The following is a 25405-nucleotide window of genomic DNA, read 5'->3' as shown; positions in this document are numbered from 1 at the left end:
GACATTAGCCATCATTTTCCCCTCGAATGAGCTGCTTTAAGAAAACCTATTGCTTGCCATTCAGTTATCTCAAGACTTCCACCTGCGGGAAAGTCAGTTGTGGAAAGTAACTCCACCTTTAAAGTGTCTTTGGAGATCACACAGGCGCGGAATCCCACACACCCTTGAATCCCACATAGAGCGACTACTGAAGTTGTAATTCCCCCAGCGACGGCTAGGTGGCAGCGTTTCTTACAAAAACAGTGCGGGGAGGAAAAGCTCTGGTCCCGGTAAAGGGCGCTGACAGACCGCTGGAATGATATTCGAACCGATTTGAAAATCTTGTTCGTTACTTTAAAAACTGAAAGCATGAGGGCTGAGACTTTTTCATTAGGCCAAAATGTTCATCATGGAGTGGAGGAAAAACCCCTAAAAGTCTGAAACAATCCCACAAAAATCTGGGCCAAATCCAGTTTCTTTGTCTTGAGGTCGCAGAATCAAATTGCACACCCTTTCCCTGGTGTGTGGTCACGTTTGGCCTCCGCAAGCAGCTGGTTTTGAACCTTCTGTGATTAGAAAGCTCTCTGCGTACAAGGCTACCGCATACCAGTGTCAAAGTGATGGACGATCGGGCGCAGAGCGATGAACACTAACGCGGTGTTTGTCCTGTTTCTCCTGTTCGGATTCTGTAATGTCTACACGACGTTTTCATCTGAGGTCTTCACCTAGCACATCTGTCTTACAACTAGGAATGGACTCCTGGACATGATAAAGAGGAGTCAGTGGTTTCATTTCCCAGAAAACGCTGCTCTGCAAGGGCTGGGGCTACAGTTCCTGAGGAGAAAACTTGCTTCGAAAGCGGGAGAGCCGTAGGCTGAGTCCTGGGACACAAACACACACAGAAGAGCACCCCCGCTGAACCCTGAAGGGTTTTGGCACATCCCTCTGTTCTCGAGTTACCCTCAGGTAGCCTCTGTCTCACATTTCTTTGCTGGTTTTTCGCCTGGTTTTTGCTGGTTTTATGTCTAAGCAGCCATCAAGCTCTCCTTGGATGTTTTCTTTTTAGGCAAGGACGCTCTGCCCAGGCCCTCAGACACGTGTAAGTACGTCATGCAGATGGGTGTCCATCCAGTAACTTACTCTAGCCATTTCTTCACAGACACTTCTTAAGTACCCAGCCGATTCATTCTAGAATCCCCAGTTCTGGCAAATGGTATCTATCACCTTTACCATTTATCCTGAAAGTCACCTGTGCCACCTGCTAGTAGGCCACTATTTGGTCTCTCAGAGCTGGTGTTGGCAGTTCTTAAAGCATCTCTGTCGTGTGTACTTCTTTCTAGGCTCATTGTCCCTTTCTATTCCTAAGCACTATTGGATTTTTTTCTTTAATGTTTTTTTTTTTTAATAATTTTACGAATTTATGGCAGACAATGTGCTATTTCAAAACATGTATAAATTTGGACAGTGATCAAATAGGAGCAATTAACATATTCATCACTGCATACATTTGTCATTTCTTTAAGATATTTTATCTTTTAGGATTTATCTTAATTTTTTTTAATTTTTATGTGTATGCCATGTCTATGTGGGGACCCTCGGAGAATCCCCTGGAGCTGTACGTACAGGCAGTTGTGAGCCACCCAGTGTGGGTGCTGGGAAGTGAACTCAGCAAAAGCTCTTAACCACTGAGCCATCTCTCCAGCCCCTTAGTTATCATTTTTTAGTGCTGGAGTGTTCAAAACTCATGTCAAAGAGATATCACCTCATTCATGCCAGTTAGAGCGACGGTTATTGAGGGAGGTCCTTGCGGGTTTTTTCAGCCGGATAACTGAACCCCATGAAGAAATGGGAATGAAAACCAGTTAATATTGACTTTGTCAACCTGGATCAGACTTCAGAGAGTCAAATGCCAGGCGGTTCCTTGTCAGTGTATCTAAAACACACTACAGTTTTGGAAAAGGCTTCCAGGCAACAGTCAGCCCAGCCATTCCAATCCCAGGTGCATGACAAAGTTTATGGTACGACTACACGGTACCTGTGACCATGAGGGTGGGTCCGACGGCTAAGAGGCCTAGAATCTAGTGTGGTCTCTGACCTGCAGCATAGAGGTCAGCTGGCCATAAAGCGCATGTGACATCTCCCTTAAGGATGGGTGGTGTGTTCTAGGGAGAATCTGGGATAACCATTCTGGGGAATTTGGGTGAGGTCTGCCCCTACAGCAAAAGATGGGTGAGCTCCGCATCCACAGAGAAGCACAAAGGTCATTAACAAATCCCACTCCCAGCCCTCTGGGCAGGAAAACAGGTGTTTCATCTCCTCAGCAGAGAGGAGGCTCCTGTGTGTTTAACATTCCTGGGGTTTCTTAATGCTTCTCTGTGTGCACAGGGACCTCTGTGCCCCCAACAGATCATCAAGAAGACCAAAGAAAACAAGTGATGATGAAGATGTGGAGAAAAGGGTACCTCAGAAGACAGCGGCAGAACTGTAACTTACTATAGTCACGGAAATCAACATGGCCTTCTCACAAAAATCTAGAAATAAAACCTATCGTATGATCAGATTCACTTACCTCTGAGCACATATGCAAAGGAGACACGCTTAGCACTTCAAAGACACCTGTGTCCCAAGTTCACCACAGCACTACTTAGAATGTAATAGCCAAAGTATGGAACGAGCAGAAATGACTTGTTGAGTGAGTGGATTAGGAAAATGCAATAACCTAACAGCGCAGTGCAACTCAGCATAAAGAGGTGAGACCCAGCCATTGTCATTTGTACCTACGGTAATAACATGGCAACAGCCCCCCTCCTGTGACCCTGTCAGTCTATTTTCCACACAGCAGTGAGATCAGCTTCTCACAATGGATGGTTATGTTGCAGCTCTGCTTCAAAGATTTCCCACTGTCCCTGTGTGAGTAAACCCTTGTGTAGGTCTTGCTGTTCTCAACCTCATCTCCTGCCTGAGCTCTCCAGTTTTCAGGGATGTTGATTTGAGGACTTTGAAATGGCTCCACTTGAAGCCTGTAGATCACAGGTTGAGTATCTTCTGCTCTGCATTCCTACATTCTGTATGAAGGCTTCCTTCCTCAAGCACAGATGCTGTGCTTTCTCAAGATTTATCAACAAGGATTCATTTTTATTCCTCCTCAATAACATCAATTGTAGCTAGGCTAGAAATGGAATGCAGATATTTATGAAGTTTAGAGTTGGGCCATGACTCACCTTCCTCCTGTATAGGATGTATTCATTATAGAGCCTCAAGTTGGTGTCAAATGAAGAAAATTTCCCCAGTAAATCTCAGCTATACTGTATTGCCTTCTTCTTGATACAGAGAATTCAGTGAGGCTTTGCCCAGGTTCTATAGGGCAAAAACACTTCTGCTGTTTAAATAAACCTTCCTGTTCATTGAGTAAATATCAGCATCTGTATGATTCACGGACCTCTGTTTGAGCCAGGGTAGATACTGAGTCTCGATACTTACGAGTCTGATTTATGAGACTGTTTTATGAGAATAGATCATATTCTCCTTCCCTCTTCCAGGCATAAAGTACTGGTGGGGAAGGGGAATGAGATGGGAACGCAGTGGTTATTTCATGGTGGGAGGACAGGCCCCTCCCTAGCCTCCCTGCACACCATTCTGGCTGCATCTCTCACAAAAGTGCCGCTAATGTGCTGCAGGCCATCACTTGACTCTGGACCAAATCCTCCATCACAGGAGCACAATCATAGAGCCTTGTTGCTTGGGTATTTGCCCCATGCCAGTCCCTTTGGAGGCAGAATGCTGGTGAGAAAGCCAAGCCTGGTGGTTTGCTGCACTCCCGCTCTAGGAGACTAAAGGGTTGTTGCCACACCGGACTGTGAAAAAGCCAGCCATCTCCACGCTAGCTCTTCTCTCGGCTCTTTATCTCACTGCATCCTCGTTAGACAGCTCTAACAACAACAAGCACCCTGCTCACATGAGCTGAGAAGAGAGAAAGCTTCTCTGGTACTTCAGGCTATCCCACCAGCTCCCTTTCCCATGTATGGACTGGTGTGGAAGCAGAAGCCAAGCACCTTCTGTGGCCTTCTGTTCAGGGAGGAGGTAAGGCCTGGGGCTGGGATGCTCTGGGTTCATTCTGTGATATACAAAAAGGGTGTTGCCTGTGAAAGTCAGCCAGCCATTTAGCACCTTCATTGCATGTACTTGGATCTCTAAACTCAATACATCCTGGCTCTGAGATTAAAGCACAAAATGGGATAACTTCCTCAAAGGGTGCCGCAGGGTGTTGAATTTTCAAACACTGCATGTTTTCTTGATTACAGAGTAAGAGTTCTTACTAGTGAACCCAAAGCAGCAGTGGCCCACACTACATGAGAGAGGAGAAATTAAGGGTGATTTCCACAGATCCTCTAGCTGCCTCCGTGGCATGCAAAGAGACTGTTTAGTGAGGGAAAGGGGCACAAGAGTAACTGGTTTATAACCAACTTTGTGGAAATTAAGAGTTTGACTTGTGGCCCTTGTGTATCTCCATGGTATGAATACCCCCACTGGTCCAATTTCAAGCTACGTATTTGAGGCCACTGCACATGGCATTGGGAAGAGATTAATGATAACAGCCCCAGCTGGTGCCTGCATGTTAGAGGGTCAGCCCAGTGGCCTATCCACAGAGTCAGACTGCTGTTTCCAGGGTTTGCAACATGAATAGCTTAATGTTGCTGTACCTTGTTATTCATCTGAGCAGAATCCTGGCTGGGCTGAGCTGCTTTTAGGAAGCTGATAGCCAGGAGCAAGTATTGAGCTATGCTGAGGCTGTCGACACTAGAAAGCTGATAAGTGAATCCCCGATAGACCCATTGTCTCAGCATTTTACTGTTCTATCTCTTTGCAGACGAGGGCAATTGTTTTACTGATCTTGTGTTCTGGAGAAGTGGTGCCACCAGGGCCTTGCTCCAGACTCAGAGCATTTGGAGTAGCTGCACTGATCCAGGTTTCCAGGCCAGGAGGAAAAGCTGGGCCTCTGTGTTCTTAGAGACAATCGCCTAAGTTGTCTTCCTCCTATTTGCCTGGAATTGTTGGTAGAGCCCAGAGACACGTCCGTATGTCTCGCCCCAGCCCTTCTGAGTCCAGGGCCAGGCTCCTTCCACTGCAATGAAGTCTGCAGCCCCATACACATGCGTGTTCTGCCCATAGCTGCAGAACAGATCCGCTTGTCTGGCTATGACTTTCAGAAGACTGCCATAGCATCCAGCTGCAACAATCACCCTCTTGGGTCACCCCCTCTTTCCATGCAGGTACCTCTCTTTCTGCCATCACCACTAGGGTTGTGCTAGCCCCTTACCTCCTGTCAACTGGCTGATCATGGGGCTTTTGGTCTGTCCAACAACTAATAGCCCTGAGGGCTCTCATTGGAATAAAGAGACTTGTGAGCTCACACTTCTTTAACTACTCAAACTCTGAACTCCAAATATTCTCACCTAAAAGAGACTAATCTTAGGATGCTCACACAGGGATGCTACAGGAAGTTTAGCGTACGTGAAAGTCCTCTGTAAAGAATGATTTTGAAATTTAAGGAAGGTTTCCACTTCATCAATGTCCCCTTTGTGCATTTCTGTTAACTTTCATTCCTCAGGCAAATTTCCTCAAAGCCACATGGTCCGATTTGCTCTGGGGAGCTGCGTCTCAAGGGAATATCCATTCATTCATCACAGCAGTCCCATGTACTAATCTCAGACTTTGTGAGGAATCCCGTAAGAGGACTGATAAGGGAGATGGTGTGAAGTGATGACCATTGTGTGTCCTTGCTGTAAATCAGGGGGAGTGTGCTGTCTGAAGCTTACTTGGCTCTAGGCATATTTTATTTGAGCTGGGAGTTTCATTTTATTAGCAAATGACTCATTATGGCCACAGCTGGGGAAATGGAGCAGACTTTCAGTTTTCACAGGGGCTTCTTTCCTTGTGGCTTAGAAGAGTAGCCAAGGGAAAAGAGTTGCCCAAACCACTGAAATTTAAGGTCGTTCTGGGAGAACAGAGCCTCAGACCATGGTGGAGACTGAAGGGAAAGATTCCCATTAGAACCGTATTGATTATTAATTAATCAATAGCTGTTTGGAATCTCTCCCTCTTTAAATTGCAGCTAATAAAATAATATCATAATGTATGTTTAGCTGTCTAAGGATCAAAATGCTTCATTCTGGAGACATCTGAGCCTTGAGAGACAGTGAGGCACATTCCCACTATGGATTCTGAAAAGGCCCTGGACAGCAAGGGTACTAGTCTAAGGACTCTGAATCTTGAGAGACTTAAATCCATGACATAAGTAGATTCTATCTGTGGTGTGATCTTGGCTTGGTCCTGCTTTCTGGACAACTATGGCTTCTGCTGATTTGACAACTTCCTCATAGATTCCAGGAGTTTCTCTCTGTCCTCCCAATAAGTTCTTTTATTATTTTTAGTTGTATCTTGGAAAATTGTCATTGTATGTGATTATTAAGTACAGAGGGATGTCATATGTACACATGTGATTGCCTCAATTTATCTGTCACCGTCAATATTATCACTTATTCCTCCTGTTTTACTGTAACACTTATTCCAACTATTTTACCTTTGGTCAACATCTTTCCATTCCTTCTACACCCTAACTTTTGGTAACTACCATCTAGGAGCTCGGCTTTTTCAGATTTCAAATGTAAGCAAAGACATGTGATGCTTGTCTTCATAGGCCCGAGAAGCTTTGTTTAGTGCTGCTCTTAAGTTGCTTGCTGCAAATGCCAAGGTTTTTCCTTACCCCAGCTGAATCTCATTCCAGTGTGTGTGTCTACAGACCAACATTTTCTTGACCCCTTCCTGAGTTTGACACACACTTAGATTACATCTGTGACTTAATTCTTGTGAACAATGCTTCAGTAAATATGGCATGCAGATACCTCTTCTTCTGAATTTGTGTGCACAGAAAACCTGCTCTTTAGGCTTTAAACAGATAAGCTTATCAGTAATACTTTGTTATTGTACCTTGCTTTGCTGAGTTATTATGGCATACAACTTTTAGAAACAATTCCTAAAAAGGACTGTGCAAGCATAAAGCTCTGAGTTGAGCCCCAGCACCATGTAAAAACACCAGCTGTAGAGATTCATGCCTCTAATGCTAGCACTGTGGAGTCAAAAACAGGAGGATCCCAGAGATCTGAGGCCAGCCAGTGAGAAGATGAGCTCCAGATTTAATGAGACACCCTTTCTCAAAAAGTAAGACGGACATTGATCAAGGAAGTAACCTGAAATCAACCTTGGTCTCTACATGCCACACATGCACACACATGTGAATACTCATGCATGCATGCACACACACACACACACACACACACACACACACACACGGAATAATTCTTTCACAGCCTGCATTTATTGGAGTTAAAACTTCCCATAAATTGCCTCTGTGAATTCCCCCCACCACTCACTTCTTTGAAGTGACATGGCAACTTCAACAAGCACTTTTGACCTTGGCTCACATACTGTTCTCTTGGACAAACAAAAAAACCAAACCAAAACAAAACAAAACCAACCAAACAAACAAAAAACAAAAAGAAAAAAAACCCTGCTTCAACTTGGGCTGATTTTTTTTCTCCAACTGGATTCTAAATACAGAAGAGACAGCCACCTAAATGACATTTTTGACATGTGTGGTAGGTGGCTAATAATCTCTATATAAATTTAGAATGTTATTTTCTTCCAAATTAAAAATATATCTTACCTACTCCTAGAGCCACTCAGTACAAAGGTTTGTGATTGTCTTGGAACTCCCTGTAAGCCCTGAGAGGCAGTGATGGTAACTAATAAAATTTTCTTCTATTCATGTCAATCATCAGCTAGTATTTATAGAGCACTTACAAGGGCCATGCACTTTTAGTACATGGAAGATGGCATGTGGGTGTCTAGGAGAATGAAGGGAAGAGGGATGCCACTTTTCTGGGAGAAACACACACATCTTCTTTCATGCAATCTGCAGGAGGAAGCATGAGGCAGCTTGAGCTGCATGTAAGCATGGTTCAAAATTTCTTTGTGACTCCAGTGAAACAGTCGATCCTTCTCAGATACCTCCAAATGCAAGTTCTATATCAAATGCTTAGTGTTCAGCCTTGAGGCCAAGAAGGTGGATTTTGAGATAATTTTGGCCAATTTCCTCCACTCCACCTACAACCAAAGCCAAATCTTCACATGTTTTGTGAGTTGCAAAATGCATGTGCTCTATGACAGTCTGTAGCTTTTCCAGCCACAGAAACCTAAAACTGAAACCTTAGACAGGCTGGAAATAGAAGTGTCTGGGAGGAAACTGTATCAACCCATGGGGCCCAATTTTCCTATCTGGTGGTTGTAAAAGGGGAACTTTGCAAAGTAGTCTTCCTGGCTTAGATTTACCTACGTAATTTCATGTAGTCATTTTCATGATAGGAAAAAGGGATGGGTTTGGTAGTGCCAGGACTGTTTATGTTTGAAAAGGGATACATATTGGTCAGTTTGCCATGACTGTAGCAAATGCCTGAGATACTCACACAAAAAAATAAAGTTTATTTTTGGCTCAGGCTCTGGAGGTTCTAGCTCATGTGTGATTGATCCCACCGTGTTTGGGCCCATGATGGAGCGGTAGCTCATGAGGTAGAGCTAACCCCACTCATTTTATGGCAAGTGAGATAACAAAGAAGGAAAGAGGGGGCAGGAGCCCTATAATCCCATCAGGAGGATGCCTTCAGTGACTCAAAGAGCTTGCAGAAGGTCTCATCTCTGAAAGGCTTCATCATTTCCCTGCAGTGCTCTTCTGGAGAGCAAACTTTTAATTCATGGGTCTTTGGAGCAATTAGTCAAAACCCAAACTAATAGTTGGAGGACCAGGAATGGAGAGTCAGAGCCCAAGGAATTTAAACAGAAAAATGATATGTGAGGGAGATAATCTGTGAGGATGCATTTAGAGAACAGAGATGAGGCTAGGTTTATGTCAAGAGCTAGAGGCCTTGCTTAAAGGCCAGAACACCATCTGATAGTTGATTTAGCAAAGAAACTTCACTGATGATATAAGTATACTCTGTGATAAAGAAGAGAAGGTTATCAATTTCAAGATTAATTCCTCTAGGCTGGAGGAGGTGCTGTACTCCTGTAACCTCAGCACTTGAGAAGCTGAGGTGTCATAAACTGGAGTTTAAAGCCATCCTGGGCTACAGAACACCAACAAACCCTTCTGGTGAGCTCTTCCTGTTAGGGTTAGCATCATTGTTAATAACACACCTGGCTGTACTTAGCCGGCTGGAGTATGAAGGTAGTAATGATGCTTTACTTCCAGAGTGACTGGCAACACTCTTCGTGGACAGAGATGTGCTGTGTCAGACTCTCTAGAGGCCAGGATCAGACTGCTTTTCTCCTCATTCTACTATTAAGAGCAATGGTTTGTTGGTTTGTACTTCACGTGTAGGCATGGTGGTGAGAAATAGTAGGATCGGATATTTTCCAAAATCTGCAACATCTGGTTACCCACCAGAACTTTTAATTTAAATAATTTAGTTACAAAAATGGAGCATGGGGTGAGAGAACAGCTCTGGCGACCCATGTGGATACCACAATATTTAGTGGAAGAGACGCTTCTCTTTTACCCTCTGTAAATTGAAGAAGGAAAAAAAAAAACAGTCAAAGGAATTGAGGTAAAAATACTCTTGCTGTGTTCCTGGAGCCATACAAAGTCTCAAACAGCAGAGAGAAAATTGTGCAGTTGAGCACAAGAGTCCCTTGAGAACAGCCCACTTAGGCTGGTGACAAGCGCAGGTCAGAGAGAAACAACAGGAGCAGAAGAGGTTGCCACACAACTGCTGCCCTTTCTGGAGTCACCCTGATGGACAATTTCTTGTATTCCGTCCTTGCATTTGCTTGATCATGGTGGAACATCAGAGGACGGAAAAACTCACCCATTGGGATGCTGCTTCTGCTTTCTGCTTCTTGCTAGTTTCGAGGCTGTATTATCCAGTTGTTTCCTTGGTCCTTGGTTTTCTAATCTTTAAAGAGCTAGTTAGTGAGGAACTGCATGAGATAAAGTAGATGAGCTATCTTTTTTTATTTCTTTATTATTATTTATTTTAATTTATTCACTTTGTATCCCAGCTGTACCCCTTCCATCATCACCTCCCAATCCCACTCTCCCTCCTTCTTTCCCACCTATTTCCCTATCCTAGTCACTGAAAGGGGAGGTCATTCTCCCCTACTATTTGACCCTAGCCTATCAGATCTCTTTTTTTTTTTTAATTTTTTATTTAACTTTTTTTTTTATCAGTTACATTTTATTAACTCTGTATCCCAGCCGTGTCCCGATCCCTCATTCCCTCCCAGTCCCTCCCTCCCTCCCTCCCTCATCTCCACCGTGCCCCTTTCCAAGTCCACTGATGGGGGGACCTCCTCCCCATTCATCTGATCCTGTTTTATCAGGTATCTTCAGGACTGGCTGCAAAGCCCTCCTCTGTGGCCTAACAGGACTGCTCCTCCCTTCGGGGGTGGGGAGGCCAAAGAGCCAGTCATCGAGTTCCTGTTAGAAATAGTCCCTGTTCCCCTCACTTTGGGAAACCAATTGGTTACTGAGCTACCACAGGCTACATCTGAGTGGAGGTTCTAGGTTATATCCATACATGGTCCTTGGTTGAATGTCAGTCTCAGAAAAGACCCTGTGCCCAGATATATTTGGTCCTTGTGGAGCTCCTATCCTTTCCCCATCAGACTAACTCCCCTTCTTTCTTATGATTCCCTGTACTCTGCCAAAGGTTTGGTCATGAGTCTTTGCTTTGAAAACACTGCTAGTTAGAGTCTTTCAGATGCGCTCAGTAGACTCCTGTCATACGTTCAATGCACATCCCATCTGTCTTTCTAAATGAGGATTGATCATCTTACCCCATGTCCGCTCAATTGATTATCTTTTTTAGGTGTATAGATTTCATTATGTTTACCATATCTTATAGGTCTATATAAGTGAGTATATCCCATGTTTGTCTTTCTCCTTCTGGGATATTTCACTCAGAATGATCTTTTCTAGATCCCACCATTTGCCTGCAAATTTCATGATTTCCTCCTTTTTGATTGCTGAGTAGTATTCCATTGTATAAAAATACCACAATTTCTGTACCCATTCCACCGTTGATGGACATCTGGGTTGTTTCCAGGTTCTGGCTATTACAAATAGAGCTGCTATAAACATGGTTGAGCAAGTGTCCTTTTTGTGTACTTGAACAAACTTTGGGTATATACCTAGCAGTGGTATAGCTGGGTCTGGAGGAAGCACTATTCCTATTTGTCTTAGAAAGCGCCAGATAGCTTTCCAGAGTGGTTGTACCAGTTTACATTCCCACCAGCAGTGGAGCAGGGTTCCCCTTTCTCCACAACCTCTCCAGCATGTGTTATCGCTTGAGTTTTTCATCTTGGCCATTCTGATGGGTGTAAGGTGGTATCTCAGGGTCGTTTTGATTTGCATTTCCCTGATGGCTAATGAGGATGAGCATTTCTTTAAGTGTTTTTCTGCCATTCGATATTCCTCTGTCGAAAATTCTCTGTTTAGCTCTGTTCCCCATTTTTTAATTGGATTACTTGGATTGCTGCTTTTCAGCTTCTTTAGTTCTTTGTATATACTGGATATTAGTCCTCTGTCAGATAAAGGGTTAGTGAAGATTCTTTCCCAATCTGTAGGCAGTCGTTTTGTTTTGATGACAGTCTCCTTTGCTTTACAGAAACTTTTCAGTTTCATGAGGTCCCATTTATTGATTGTTGCTCTTAGAGCCTGTGCTGTTGGTGTTCTGTTCCGGAAGTTGTCTCCTGTGCCAATGAGTTCTAGGCTGTTCCCCACTTTTTTTTCCAATTGATTTAGGGTATCTGGTTTTATGTTGAGGTCCTTGATCCACTTTGACTTTAGTTTTGTGCAGGGTGATAAATATGGATCTATTTTCATTTTTCTGCATGTAGACATCCAGTTGGTCCAGCACCATTTGTTGAAGATGCTGTCTTTTTTCCATTGAATGGAATTGGCTTCTTTGTCGAATATCGAGTATTCATAGGTGTGTGGATTTATTTCTGGGTCTTCTATGCGGTTCCATTGATCCTCCTTTCTGTTTCTATGCCAGTACCATGCAGTTTTTATTACTGTTGCCCTGTAGTACAGCTTGAGATCAGGAATGGAGATACCTCCAGATGATCTGTTGTTGTACAGGATCGTTTTGGAGATTCTGGGTTTTTTGTTTCTCCATATGAAGCTGAGAATCTTTTTTTCAAGGTCTGTAAAGAATTGAGTTGGTATTTTGATGGGAATTGCATTGAATCTGTAGATTGCTTTTGGCAGTATGGCCATTTTCACAATGTTAATCCTACCAATCCATGAGCATGGGAGATCTTTCCATCTTCTGATATCTTCTTCAATTTCTTTCTTCAGAGACTTGAAGTTTTTCTCAAACAGGTCTTTTACTTGCTTGGTTAGGGTCACACCAAGGTACTTTATGTTATTAGTGGCTATTGTGAAGGGTGTTGTTTCCCTAATTTCTTTCTCAGCCTTTTTGTCTTTGGTATATAGGAGGGCTTCTGATTTTTTTGAGTTGATTTTGTATCCTGCCACTTTGCTGAAGGTGTTTATCAGCTGAAGGAGTTCTCTGGTTGAATTTTTGGGGTCGCTCATGTATACTATCATATCATCTGCAAATAGTGACACTTTGACCTCTTCCTTTCCGATTTGTATCCCCTTGATCTCCTTTAGTTGTCTTATTGCTCTGGCTAGGACTTCAAGTACTATGTTGAAGAGATATGGGGACAATGGACAGCCTTGTCTTGTCCCTGATTTCAGTGGGATTGATTTAAGTTTCTCTCCATTGAGTTTGATGTTAGCTATAGGCTTGCTATATATTGCCTTTACTATGTTTAGGTATGTGCCTTGTATCCCTGATCTCTCCAAGACTTTAAACATGAATGGGTGTTGGACTTTGTCAAATGCTTTTTCGGCGTCTAAGGAGATGATCATGTGGTTTTTCTCCTTCAGTTTGTTTATGTAGTGGATTACATTGATGGATTTCCGTATGTTGAACCACCCTTGCATGCCTGGGATGAAGCCTACTTGGTCATGGTGGATGATATCTTTGATGTGTTCTTGGATTCGGTTTGCAAGTATTTTATTGAGTATTTTTGCGTCAATGTTCATAAGAGAGATAGGCCTAAAGTTCTCTTTTTTTGTTGGGTCTTTGTGTGGTTTAGGTATTAAGGTGACTGTGGCTTCATAGAATGAGTTTGGTAGTGTTCCTTCTGTTTCTATTTTGTGGAATAGCTTGAGGAGAATTGGAGTTAGCACTTCTTTGAAGGTCTTGTAGAATTCTGCGCTGAAGCCATCTGGTCCAGGGCTTTTTTTGGAGGGGAGACTGTTAATGACTGCTTCGATTTCCTTGGGAGATATAGGGCTATTCAGTCTTTCTACCTGATCTTGACTTAGTTTTGGTAGATGGAATCTTTCAAGAAAATTATCCATTTCATTTAGATTCTCAAATTTTGTGGCATATAGGCTTTTGTAGTATGACCTAATAATTGTTTGGATTTCCTCAATGTCTGTGGTTATGTCCCCATTTTCATTTCTGATTTTGCTGATCTGGATAGTTTCTCTCTGCTTTTTAGTTAGTTTGGCTAAGGGTTTGTCTATCTTGTTGATTTTCTCAAAGAACCAGCTTTTTGTTTCATTGATTCTTTGGATAGTTTTATTTGTTTCTAGTTGATTGATTTCAGCCCTTAGTTTGATTATTTCCAGCTGTCTGCTCCTTTTGGGTGTATCGGCTTCTTTTTGTTCTAGGGTTTTCAGTTGGGCCATTAAGTTGTTTGTATGTGATGTTACGAATTTCTTCTTGCAGGCACTTAGTGCTATAAATTTTCCTCTGAGCACTGCTTTCAGTGTGTCCCATAAATTTGGGTATGTTGTGCCTTCCTTTTCATTGAATTCTAGGAAGTCTTTAATTTCTTTCTTTATTTCTTCCTTAACCCAGCTGTCATTGAGTAGTAAGTTGTTTAGTTTCCATGTGCGTGTCGGCTTTTTGTTGTTTCTGTTGTTGTTGAGGTCGAGCTTTAGTCCATGGTGGTCAGATAGTATACAAGGGATTATTTCAATCCTTTTGTATCTGTTGAGGCTTGCTTTGTGGCCCACTATATGGTCTATTTTGGAAAAGGTTCCATGGGGTGCTGAAAAGAAGGTGTACTCTTTTGAGTTTGGGTGAAATGATCTGTAGACGTCTATTAGGTCCATTTGATTTAGGGATTCTGTGAGTGCTTTTATTTCCCTATTTGGTGTCTGTCTAGTTGATCTGTCCCTTGGTGAGAGTGGAGTGTTGAAGTCTCCCACTATTAAGGTATTAGGATCAATGTATGATTTAAGCTTTAATAATGTTTCATTTACTAATGTCGGTGCTCTTGTATTTGGGGCATAGATATTCAAGATTGTGATGTCCTCTTGGTGGATTTTTCCTTTGATGAGAATATAGTGGCCCTCCTTATCTTTTTTGATTAACTTGGGTTGAAAGTCTATTTTATTAGATATTAGGATGGCTACTCCAGCTTGTTTTCTGGAACCGTTTGCTTGAAAAACAGTTTTCCAGCCCTTTACTCTGAGGTAGTGTTTGTCTTTGTTGCATAGGTGTGTTTCTTGGATGCAACAGAATGTTGGATCCTGTTTCCTTAACCATTCTGTTAGCCTGTGTCTTTTTATTGGTGAGTTGAGTCCATTGATATTGATAGATAATAGTGACCAATGCATGTTAGTTCCTTTTGTAATGGAGTCGATGATCTAACCCTGATTCATTGCTTGTTTTCTTTTCATTTTTGTTGGGACATTATCTGTATGCCCTGTTTTCTTGGGTGAATTTGTTTTCATTGGATTGGAGTTTTCCTTCTAGTATCTTCTGTAGGGATGGTTTGCTGTGTAGATATTGTATAAATTTAGTTTTGTCATGGAATATTTTGTTTTCTCTATCTATGTTGATTGAAAGCTTTGCAGGGTATAGTAGTCTGGGTTGACATTTGTGATCTCTTAGAGTCTCCATGATACTTGCCCAGGCCCTTCTGGCTTTCATAGTTTCTGATGAGAAGTCTGGCGTGATTCTGATAGGTCTACCTTCATATGTTACTTGGCCTTTTTCCCTTGCTGCTTTTAATATCTTTTCTTTGTTCTGTAGATTTAGTGTTTTGACTATGATGTGACGTGATGTGTTTCTTTTCTGGTCTAGTCTATTTGGAGTTCTGTAGGCCTCTTGTATATTTATGGACATCTCTTTCTTTAAGTTGGGAAAATTTTCTTCTATGATTTTCTTGAAAATATTTTCTGGACCTTGGAGTCTGGAGTCTTCTTTTTCGTGAATTCCTATTATTCTTAGATTTTGTCTTTTCATAGCATCCTTGATTTCTTGGATATTTTGTGATTGGAACTTTTCTGATTTTACTTTTTCTTTGAGAGAAGTATCCATTTCTGCAAGTGTGTCTTCAGCTCCAGAGATTCTCTCTTCCATCTCTTGTATTCTGTTGGTGATGCTTACTTTTGTGGTTCCTGATCTTTTCTCCAAGTTCTCCAGCTCAAGGGTTTTCTCATTTTGTGTTTTCTTTATTGATTCTAATTCTGTTTTCATGCCTTGCACCATTTCTTTCATGTGTTTGAATTTGGATTCCTGTCTCTCTACGATGGCCTCTATTTCTTTTTTCATTTCCTTCTTATATGCCACTAATTTTTCCTCTACTTGTGTATCTATTTGTTTGGCTATGTTTGCCTGTGTTTCTTTAAGGATATTGTCTATTTCTTCTTTCTTTGCCTCCAATTGACTGGCCATCTCTTTGAAAGACTTGTTCATTTCCTCCTTATGAGCCTCAAATAATTGGGCAAGCATGGCTTTAAAATCATTTTCCTGTGCTTCTGCTGAATTGGTGTATCCATCGATTTTGGGGTTTGCTGGTGAAGTCATGATGTCCTGATTTATGTTGGAAGTGTTCTTTCGCCTACCTCTGGCCATTGGCTTATCTGAAACCTTCCCTGTTTGTTTTTGGATTCTGCAGATCAGACTGGTGCTGTCTCTCTCTGGTGTCTGGAGAGTTCTTCAGGAAGCTGAGCACTCTCAGCATGTGCTGAGGACTAGCTGTACCTGTGGGAGGAAAGTACGCAGGCGCAAACGGGGCAAATGCAAGCGTGTGTGTGCGCGCGCGCGCACGTGTGTGTCTGTGTGTGTAAGTGTGTGTGGATGAGTTTCTCGAGGGACAGAGTGATGGCTAATGTTGAACCCCTGAGTGTGTGGGAGGGGCTCTGTACTGTATATGTCGCAGGCGCTAATGATGATCGCAGCGCAATTTCTGGTATTAACTGTCTTAGCTCCTCAATCAGGCCCACAGGGCAGGAACTTCAATGTCCCTAGTGCCCCTCTGTTTCCCAAAGTGGGTATGTGGGTGTGAGGGGGGTTCGATGCCTGGCTTCTGATTTAGAAGGACCCAGGATCTGGGGAACTGCAGATTCTCAAGGGTGCACTCACTTACAGGCAGGTCTCTTGGCCGAGATTGTGGTATCCGGGGCTCTCTGCTCTCTGGTTTGGCCCTGCTTCTTTGATGTGTTCCGCCAGTTCTGTGCTGCTGTCACTGCCGGGTTCTGAGGTCTTGCTGCAGCTGGAGATTTCAGGGTGGTCACTTCAGCAGGGATGGGGTAATCAGGCTCTCTGTTCTCTGGTTTGGCCCTGGTTAGTCTTAAACTGGAGGGCTGTGGTGCCCCGCCAGTTCAGTGCTGCTCCGCCGTCAAGTCCTGCTGTAACTGGAGACTGGCTTGCTAGTCCCAATGCTTTCTGGGAAGTCCTGGGATCTCTTCGTTGTGCTCTCCAAGCTTGGGAGGCCCAGTGCCTGGTGTGTCCAGGTTGTATGACGTTTCTGCCTGGTTTCGGTGAGTATATAGCGTATTCTCTGTCACTGTGGGATTGGGCGGGTCGTACCGTCAGTGATGGCGATCCTGCGGAGCTAGTATGGTGTCTAGCAGATTCGCGCCCTGGGAGGATGGTGCAGCTGCTGCGCGAATCTGGGACTCCGGGGTACGTACTGCTGGCTTTTGTCTGCCGCTAAAGTGGTTGGGCCTCCGTCTCAGCAGTTGTATACCCCAGGCAGTTAGGTCTGTGCTGAGAAAGATGTGTCCGCTGTGCCGCTGTGCCGCTGTGCCGAGGAGGAAGGAGGTCTGGGGGAAGGGAGTGCAGCAAGAACAAAGGATCTTTTCTCTCCCTCCCCAAGCAAGTCTCCGGATGACCGGAGGCCAAAGTTTTCACCTCCTGCGATGTTCTCTGGTGTTCAGAAAGCCTCGCTGTGGTTTTCCTGGGTTGGGGGTCCTTCCATTCTCCAACTTAGAAGATCAGGTATCCCACTGCTCAGAAACTGTGTGTGCTAGTCGCCCGTAGATGAGCTATTTGAAGCAGCATTTGCCACACACAGAGTTTAATACAATATGAGAAATGGTGCTTATGGAGACCTTGAAGTTGGCTCTACAAGCTCTCAGCACAAAGGAGATTTATTTGCTCCAGAGGGACAAAGGGCAGGGAATAAGAGACAAAGACAAGAGATGGAGGACAAGAAAGAAGAGGAAGGGAACAAAGGAGAGGGAAAAGGGATATTTGTCCAGAGGGGGACAAAGAACTTCCTCTGGACTGGAAGAAGACAGATGTGGCACACAGGAAAATGGCAGTTTATAAAGGGACAAGGGGAAACCCCATGTTAGGATGAGGTGTTTGATTTAAATTGGGCATGTTAAGTAGGTGAGCCAAAGGGGGCTTCTTTTTTTTTTTTTGCTTGACTGCTGGACTTCAATACTTTGATAGTTGGACCTTGATAGTCAGCCTCAGCCTCAGGAGGAGGAAATGGCTAAATAATGGACTATACCTTGAGAGCTAGCTTTAGGGATGTAATCTAACAGTTTTTAGCAAGGCAGAGGGAATGGAGGAAGGGCAAGGCCTGCCGGAGCTATGTTTGCCATGCTCGAGTCTACTCGAGCCCCTTCAGTCATCACCCTTGGTGAGAAGGCTTGAGAAGACTGGGTCTTGCCTTCCTTTCAGCCCTGGGCATAAAAAACCCTGTCTCCATGGAGGGGACCACTACTGTCCATGCTTCTACGTATGTTTTCTCAGCTCTGCAGGAAGCATGTAAACCTACGGCTTTGTCTTCCTCAAACCATAACCGGCACATAGCAAATACTCAAATGAGAGTTCCTGCTACCCCTTAGGTTCTCTGCTGGCTGACTGAAAATGAATGGTGATGAGGAGGATGGAAACCAGAGACCTTTCTTAACGGAGAGAATGTTCCAATTCAGCATCTTTTTCTTGTTTTGACTTTACAGCAAGTAAGAGAGCAGACACACCATGTTTTATTTAAGCATCGTTGATTGACTTAACAAACCAGGTCTGGGCTGTGTGTGCTTTCAGAGAGCAAGGCGGAAAAACTACCCGAGTTAGGGGTGACTAAGAAAAAGAGGTCCCATCTTGCTGAAACATGGTGCGGTTTCCCATCACCTGTCACCTATTTGAGAGGACAGAGTTCCTCACCTCCCACACATGTACTTGAGCCTACAGTTTGTGTGTGTGTGTGGGAGCTATGGTGTCTCACTATACTTCATTTTTTTTTTACCCAACTTTAACTTGCTCTGTAGATTTTCTTCTCTGTTATAAAAACCCCCTTCATTTGCAAACTTATCCACCGAGCTCACAGAAGGGTGCTTCAGGATTCTGTTTCTAAAGGGAACAACCAATGGTTTGACCAAAGCCTAGAAAATATGGCTGCTTCACAGTCCAGTAAAGCCAGTGTTTCCTAGTGCCAGGGCCCTGTCCTGAGGGCATGCTCTGACACTCACTCTGTGGGAAGGGGCCAGTTGTTCACAACCCTTGTTGGAGCCAGTTGTTTTTACTTCTTCTTGGGCACGTGGGGAATACATAAGCACTGGTAGACCTTCTGGATGGCCAGCAGTAAAATAGAGCTCTGAACGTAGTGAACCTTTAGCAATGCTGTAAAGAACAGCACCATCAGCATCTCAGGTTAAAGAAAATCCTCCTTTCACTGGAGTTAATTATCTACTACATACATATAGTGTGATGGAGTTGGTAAGATGGCTTAGTGAGTAAAAGTGCTTCCCGCTTGAGACTCAAGCTCTATCCTGAGGACCCATGGTGGCAACGTTTTCAGAACAGATATAAATTACATTTGCTATACAAGCAGCCTTAGGACTGGAGTCACTGAATCAACAGGTTTGAATTGTGAGGCCTGATATATCTCCTTATGTTTTTTTAATGAAGAAGAGAAAGAAAGCGAGGAGGGAGAGAAGGAGAGGAAATGAGAGATCTGAACTTTGAACTTGTCTCGTGGCATTGATTGAAAGGACAAAAGTTTCTGTCAGACCCTCCAGCCTTTCTCAGGTGATTCCTTCCTGACCTCAGCTTCCCCAGGCTATTGACAATAGCTGTCCTGAGCCAGCAGTAATGTTCTTCCTCCTCTCTCCTAGTGAATCCCTCAGCATTCCCAAACCCCTGGAAGTCATGTCTGAAATGTAACTTCTGTAGATGCAAAAGCTTGAAAGGCTTTGAAACAATTTGGAAAAACTATTTTCTACCACGTGGTGGGATAATTGTGATTTTACATAGCCACTGAGAAAGCGTAAGAATCTCTAATTCTTTGCCTATGGAAACCATATTGGTACAGAAGTTTCCTGGAATGGCCCTCTTTAGGCTATTCTTTTAATGAACTCGCATCGATCTTATCAACTGTCTGATGAATATAGAGTTTGTAGGTAGAATGTCAATTAAACCATGATGTTATAAACAGCAGTGTGATGTGGGAGCAGCCGCAAAGGTAAGTGTCCATCAGAGGTTGGGTTTCAGTTCTGGGTAACTGTCTGTTTTGAGAAAGTCTTTGCATGTTGTGGTTCTGGGGATGGAACCCAGAGCCTTGCACACTATAAACAAGTTCTTTACTGCTGTGTGACAACTATAGCCCAAAAAGTAGTGTGTAAAGGTTACCTTAGGCCTTGTGACCATGTTAATGGTCTGGGCTTTGACCTTAAGCTTGAAAATAGTGTCCTATGTCAAAGCCAAGTGAGAATCTCCACCAGGAAACTGCCTTTGAGTGCCATTTAAAAAAAATATTTTATTCACTTTACATCCTGACTGCAGCCTCCCTTCCTTTCCTCCCCAGCTCTCCTTTCTCCTTCTCCTCAGAGAAGGGAGAGGTTCTCCATGTGCCCTGGCATGTTAAGGTGCTACAAAACTAGGTGTATCCCAGTCATGGCAACCTGGTTATTACGGGATCCAAAGAGAGGCATCAGAATTAGAGAAGGCCCTCAATCCAGTTGTTGGGGGCTTCACATGGAGGCCAAGCTGCACATCTGCTACATATGTGCAGGGCGCCTAGGACCAGTCCATACACATTCTTTAGCTGGTGGTTCAGTCTCTGTGAGCCCCCATGGGCCCAGGTTAGTTGACTCTGTAGGTCTTCTTGTGGAGTCCTTGACCCCTCTGGCTCCCTCAATCATTCCCCCAACTCTTCTGTAGGACTTGCTGAGCTCTGTCCAATGTCTGGCTGTGGGTCTTTGCATCTGTGTCTATTGTGCTGGATGAAGCCTCTCAGAGGAGTTATGCTCTGCTCCTGTCTATAAGCATAGCAGAGTAATGATAGTGTCAGGGATTTCATGTAAGCCAGAAAGATCTCTGATACACTTGGCCCATTTTCCCTAGGTGTCACTGTAGGTTCTACTTCTTAATCATAAAGGGAGGGGGGAGTTAGGCTTCAGAAGGAAAGGATAGCCTAGTTGTTCAGTAAACCAGCTCACCAAACCAACCCCTGGGCAATAGCAACAAAACACAAACTAACTCAAACCAAAGAAAATAAAAACAAATTTAGCCTCTGAAGGGTCCTTTTCAGATGGGCAGTCACCTGCTGTGCCATGCTCACTGCCAGGTGATTCTCATGGTGCTCAAAGAGCGCTGCAATGGGGTTGGGCACCCAGCAAGTCCTCCACCAGTCTGAGGGCCCAGGCAGTGTGACTGCGTGCAAAGGAAGCATAGATCCCTGCAGCCTCTTTCTCTCTGCCACTGTTTCTGGTATTGAAGGAGAGGACAGGCTGGGATTAAAAGATGCAGAAGGAGCACAGTGTGTGCAGGGCCTCACCAAAGTGCAAAGGCAGCCCAGGAGAACAAGCACCCCAGCGAGGGTGTGCACATTCAGATCCCCTCTTGGTGCCCCATACTCCTCTTCTCCCTTTGCCACTGGAGACAATGTTTGATCAACTGTGAATTTGCCAAGAATGAGGGACAGGAGGGGACTGTGTAGGAGATAATGCATGGAAAGGCATTCCTGGGGATGTTCCTATCACCAATCAGCTGGACGCAATGTCTGTGTTGATTGCTGATCGATCCCCAGAGCCTGAGGTTTGGACCTTTATAAGCCAAGGGAGAAGAGCTTGGTTTATTAATCCAGCTCAAGACCTGAGCCAGAAGATCTCCCAGCACCTTCTTTCATCTGACTCTGGTTCTTCTCTGACTTCTGACCTGGAAGAGACTCCACCACTGTCAAATTACCGAATTTATCCAGAAGAAAGCATTTTAGGTCTTTGCTTTTTACGTCAAACGTCGCAATCCTGACAGTCCTACAGCCAACAGTGCCTTTAGGTTTGGCCCATGTGTGAATACTTCCTACAGGAGTTTGGAAGGCTGTGTGTCATCTGATGATTTCGTGGAACCCACATTTTGCCACCAATTTTACTGTCTAAATATTTGTGGATTCTGCCAATATCATCAGCTCTCTCCTATCCCACACGAACAGTGTACTTTCCGAAGCCCCTTTCTTTTCTCTGGATCCCTGCATTCTAGATTCTTTACAGGCAGCAGCGGTAGCTTTGTGGTTCGTAGGAGAGTTGTAGTGTGCATGGCTTTGTCACTTTATACTTTCAACATCGTGCTCTGGTCTCAGGATAATAAAACTACTTATGACCAAGGCGACTCTGTCTTATCTATTAGCTTCATTGTTCCTCTACTTCCGTATTTTTTAGTCCACTTCTCATGCTTTTCATATACTATTTTGGGCATTTTCCCACTGTCTAGAATGTCGTCTCTCCCCTTTTCTCTCCCCCTCCCTCTAATCTTTGTGATGAGAAAGGGTTCGTGGAACCTGACTGTAACTTCAAGGTCTGTCTCCTCCAGCCTCACCACCCAGCTGGTGCAACTCACCCTCTTGTTTTATGGGTCTCTGAGAAACACGACTTCTTTGGAAATTATATCATGTTGGCAATTCTACATGTTTCTAGCATTTCACCTGACTGTAAACTCCATGGGGACAGAATATTTCTCCAGACAGCCTGGCTCTATTGATTGCTTATTGAATGAGTGGTCAGAGCCAGTGCACACTAATTTGGGCAGTTAGTGCCAGAAGGAGATCTGCAAAATGTCAGGTAAGTTATGTGTGAGGAAAAGAAAATAACATTCTACGGGTTTTCAAAATTGCTACACTAGATGAGCACATCAAGGATCTTTTCCTTTCCAGTTTTTCTATATTTCCTAGGCAGAAAAATGGCAAAGCGTTGAGGAGAGTGAGACTTGGGAGAGATGTACTGGATTGGATTTCTCACCACTCTCTTTAGTGAACCATAGCAGAAGCTTTCAGTAGAGGAAGAGAAGCCAATGTTGGAACCAGCTCACTGAGAGGCAGTTGGGAGGCAAAGAAACAGCAGTGAATATAGATTACCCTTGGTGTGCTCCTGGGCCAAAATGAACAGGAGCAATGGAACAGCTGATTCAGAAAAGTAGCAGAATCAGCAGAAGATGGCTTCGCCGAGTGAAAAACTTTGCAATAAGAATGACAGGACTGGAGGGGATGAAGGGGAAGGCAGAAGGCAGTGGGAAAAGCTCAGGCAGGCTTATGAGCAGGAAAGTGAGGAAGAAGGTAGCGCCAGCATGCACTCTGCAAATATCTTTGAATTAGTAAGGATCGATGGAAGTAATATATGATGAACAAGACACATCAACAAGATGTGGTGCCTGTGAACACTCTGGTCCCATCTCAAGGGGCCCTGAGCAGCCAGCTGCCAGGCATGCACCCAGAGGCAGGAAAGTGGAGATGTTTATAGGAAGGAATTTGGTCTCAGGCGGTTGGCTTATTATACAAGCTCTCTCTACTTTTCAGATGTGACAACTCATTTAAACAAATGCCAAGCCAGGAGCTGGAATTCAGTCCGTTGCTAAACTCCTGATAACATGCATCCACATCTTAATTCTCATCCGGTATTTAGCAGTTCTATGGACACGCAAGCCACAGGTGTAATCCTCCCATTTGACACATACTGCTCAGTTTCTTTCAGGAGATTCACAGATATTTAGCCATGATCAGAGACAATCCAAAAACAGTTCAAATACTCAGAAGAAACTCCCAAACTATACTTTAAGCACCACCATACTATTTTCTGTCTGCTGATGTACCTGTTCTTGTGCATGTATTCATATTTATGCTACAGGATTATTTTCCTGTCTGTCTGTCTCTCTGTCTGTATGTAGATGACTTTTGTCTTCTTTGGGCAGCACATAAAATTTAAAGTGAAGAAGTAGAGATAAAAAGAATTTGGAAGCTTTTGAAAGCTTTTGAAAGGAAAGCCAGGTTGTGTTAAGGAGGGTAGAAGATGGAAAACAGAAGAAGACCTGCAGCTGGAATAGAAAAGGAGCCATCTGTCCTTGTCCCTGGTTTTTGTTTGACAGCAACAAAGCCCAGAAAGGCTTTTTTTTTTTTATTATGTAAACTTCCTGTAGCTACCAGATGGGGCTGATTCTCAATCCAGTGTGATCTCATGCTTCATGGTCGAAGGTGAGAGAGATTTCTGTAGCGTCGGTGAGACACGCAGCACTTAAAAGGTTGTTCATATTCTGTGCGGCAAACTCCATGAGAAGGCTGGAAAAGGGGCGGGGCCAATTCAAGTGGGAAGACTGGGAGAGGGGTGGGGAAAACTCAAGTAGGAAGGATGGGAGAGGGCGGAGGAGATGGTTCGGCGACTGAGGTGCTTGTCACGAGATCGTGAAGACCGGAGTTGATCCCAGGCGCTACTGTAAAAGCCGCAGTGACACCCTCCTGCAACCGTGCTGCTGGGGAGGCAGAGACAGGAGGGTCTTCGGGGCGTGCTGGCCAGTCTAAGCTAACCAGCAAGCTCCAGATTCAATAAGAGAGCCTGTCTCTAGAAATAAGGTGGGACACACCCACCCTCCCGCTGCAGCGAGCACGCTCAGACTCCTGGGAGTTGTAGTGGCAACTTGGTCTAGGCCTGAACCTTGGCGGTGACCAAAGAGCTCTTACAAATGGACCTGTACGCGCTTCTAGGCATTGAGGAGAAAGCGGCAGACAAAGAGGCGAGGAAGGCATACAGACAAAAAGCGCTGTCCCGGCCACCCAAACAAGAATCCAGAGAACCCTGGAGCAGCTCAACTCTTCTACCAGCTTTCCCAGGCCTTGGAGGTACTGACTAAGGGTGCCGCCAGGGCTGCTTATGACAAGGTGAGGAAAGCCAAGAGGCAGGCAGCAGAGAGGACCCAGAGACTAAACGAGAAAAGGAAGAAAGTGAAGCTTGACCTGGAGGCCCAGGAGCGGCAGGCCCAGGCCCAAGGGAGTGAGGAAGAAGAGGAGAGCCGGAGCACCACAACACTGGAGCAGGAGATTGAATGCCTTCGAGAAGAGGGTTCCCGTCAATTGGAGGAGCAGCAAAGGCTGGTCCAGGAGCTGATCCGCCAGGACCAAGAACAGAGGCTGAGAGGAAGAACAGAAAATATGGAAGGCAAAGGAACCCCCAAACTAAAGCTAAAGTGGAATTGCAAGGAGGAGGATGAATCCCAAGGTGGCTACTCCAGACATGTCCTCCTGAGGCTCTTACAAAAGTATGGGGAGGTTCTCAACCTGGTGCTGTCCAGAAAGAAGGCAGGCAACGCCGTAGTGGAGTTTGCAACTGTCAGGGCTGTGGAGCTGGCCGTCAGAAATGAAGTGGGCCTGGTGGACAACCCTCTGAAGATTTCCTGGTTGGAGGGACAGCCCCAGGGCACGATGGATCCCAGCCAAGCCGGGCTGTCAAAGGGCTCAGTGCTGTCAGAAAGGGACTGTGAGAGTCTCGTCGTGATGCGCATGCGTCAGGCACTGACCGCCAGCAGCTGCCCAGACGCAGCAGGAAGATGAGGATCAGTCCACATAGCCCCGGCTCCAGCCTTCCCACTCCGCACTCTTTTCTGAATCATAACATAACCAATAAACTTAAAAAAATATACACACACATACACACACACACACACACACACAAAAACAACCAAAAACAAACAAACAAAAGACAGAAGGTGGGGGAGGTGTTTGAAGAAGACATCTGATGTTGCCTCAGCCTGGCTTTTATACACGTGCACACACGTGTGTGTAT

The 25405-nt window shown here is 44.4% G+C and overlaps 1 pseudogene; it reads left to right on the top strand.

Annotated features, from left to right (window-relative positions):
* Positions 1-24278: 24278 nt before the first annotated feature.
* On the top strand, positions 24279-25173 carry LOC110559930 (dnaJ homolog subfamily C member 17-like; annotated as a pseudogene).
* Positions 25174-25405: the final 232 nt, after the last annotated feature.

The sequence above is a fragment of the Meriones unguiculatus genome, chromosome 3, assembly GCF_030254825.1.
Source record: "Meriones unguiculatus strain TT.TT164.6M chromosome 3, Bangor_MerUng_6.1, whole genome shotgun sequence".
In the NCBI taxonomy this organism is placed as follows: domain Eukaryota; kingdom Metazoa; phylum Chordata; class Mammalia; order Rodentia; family Muridae; genus Meriones; species Meriones unguiculatus.
Note: the sequence above shows the minus strand (reverse complement) of the source record. Positions and strands in the feature narration are given on the sequence as shown.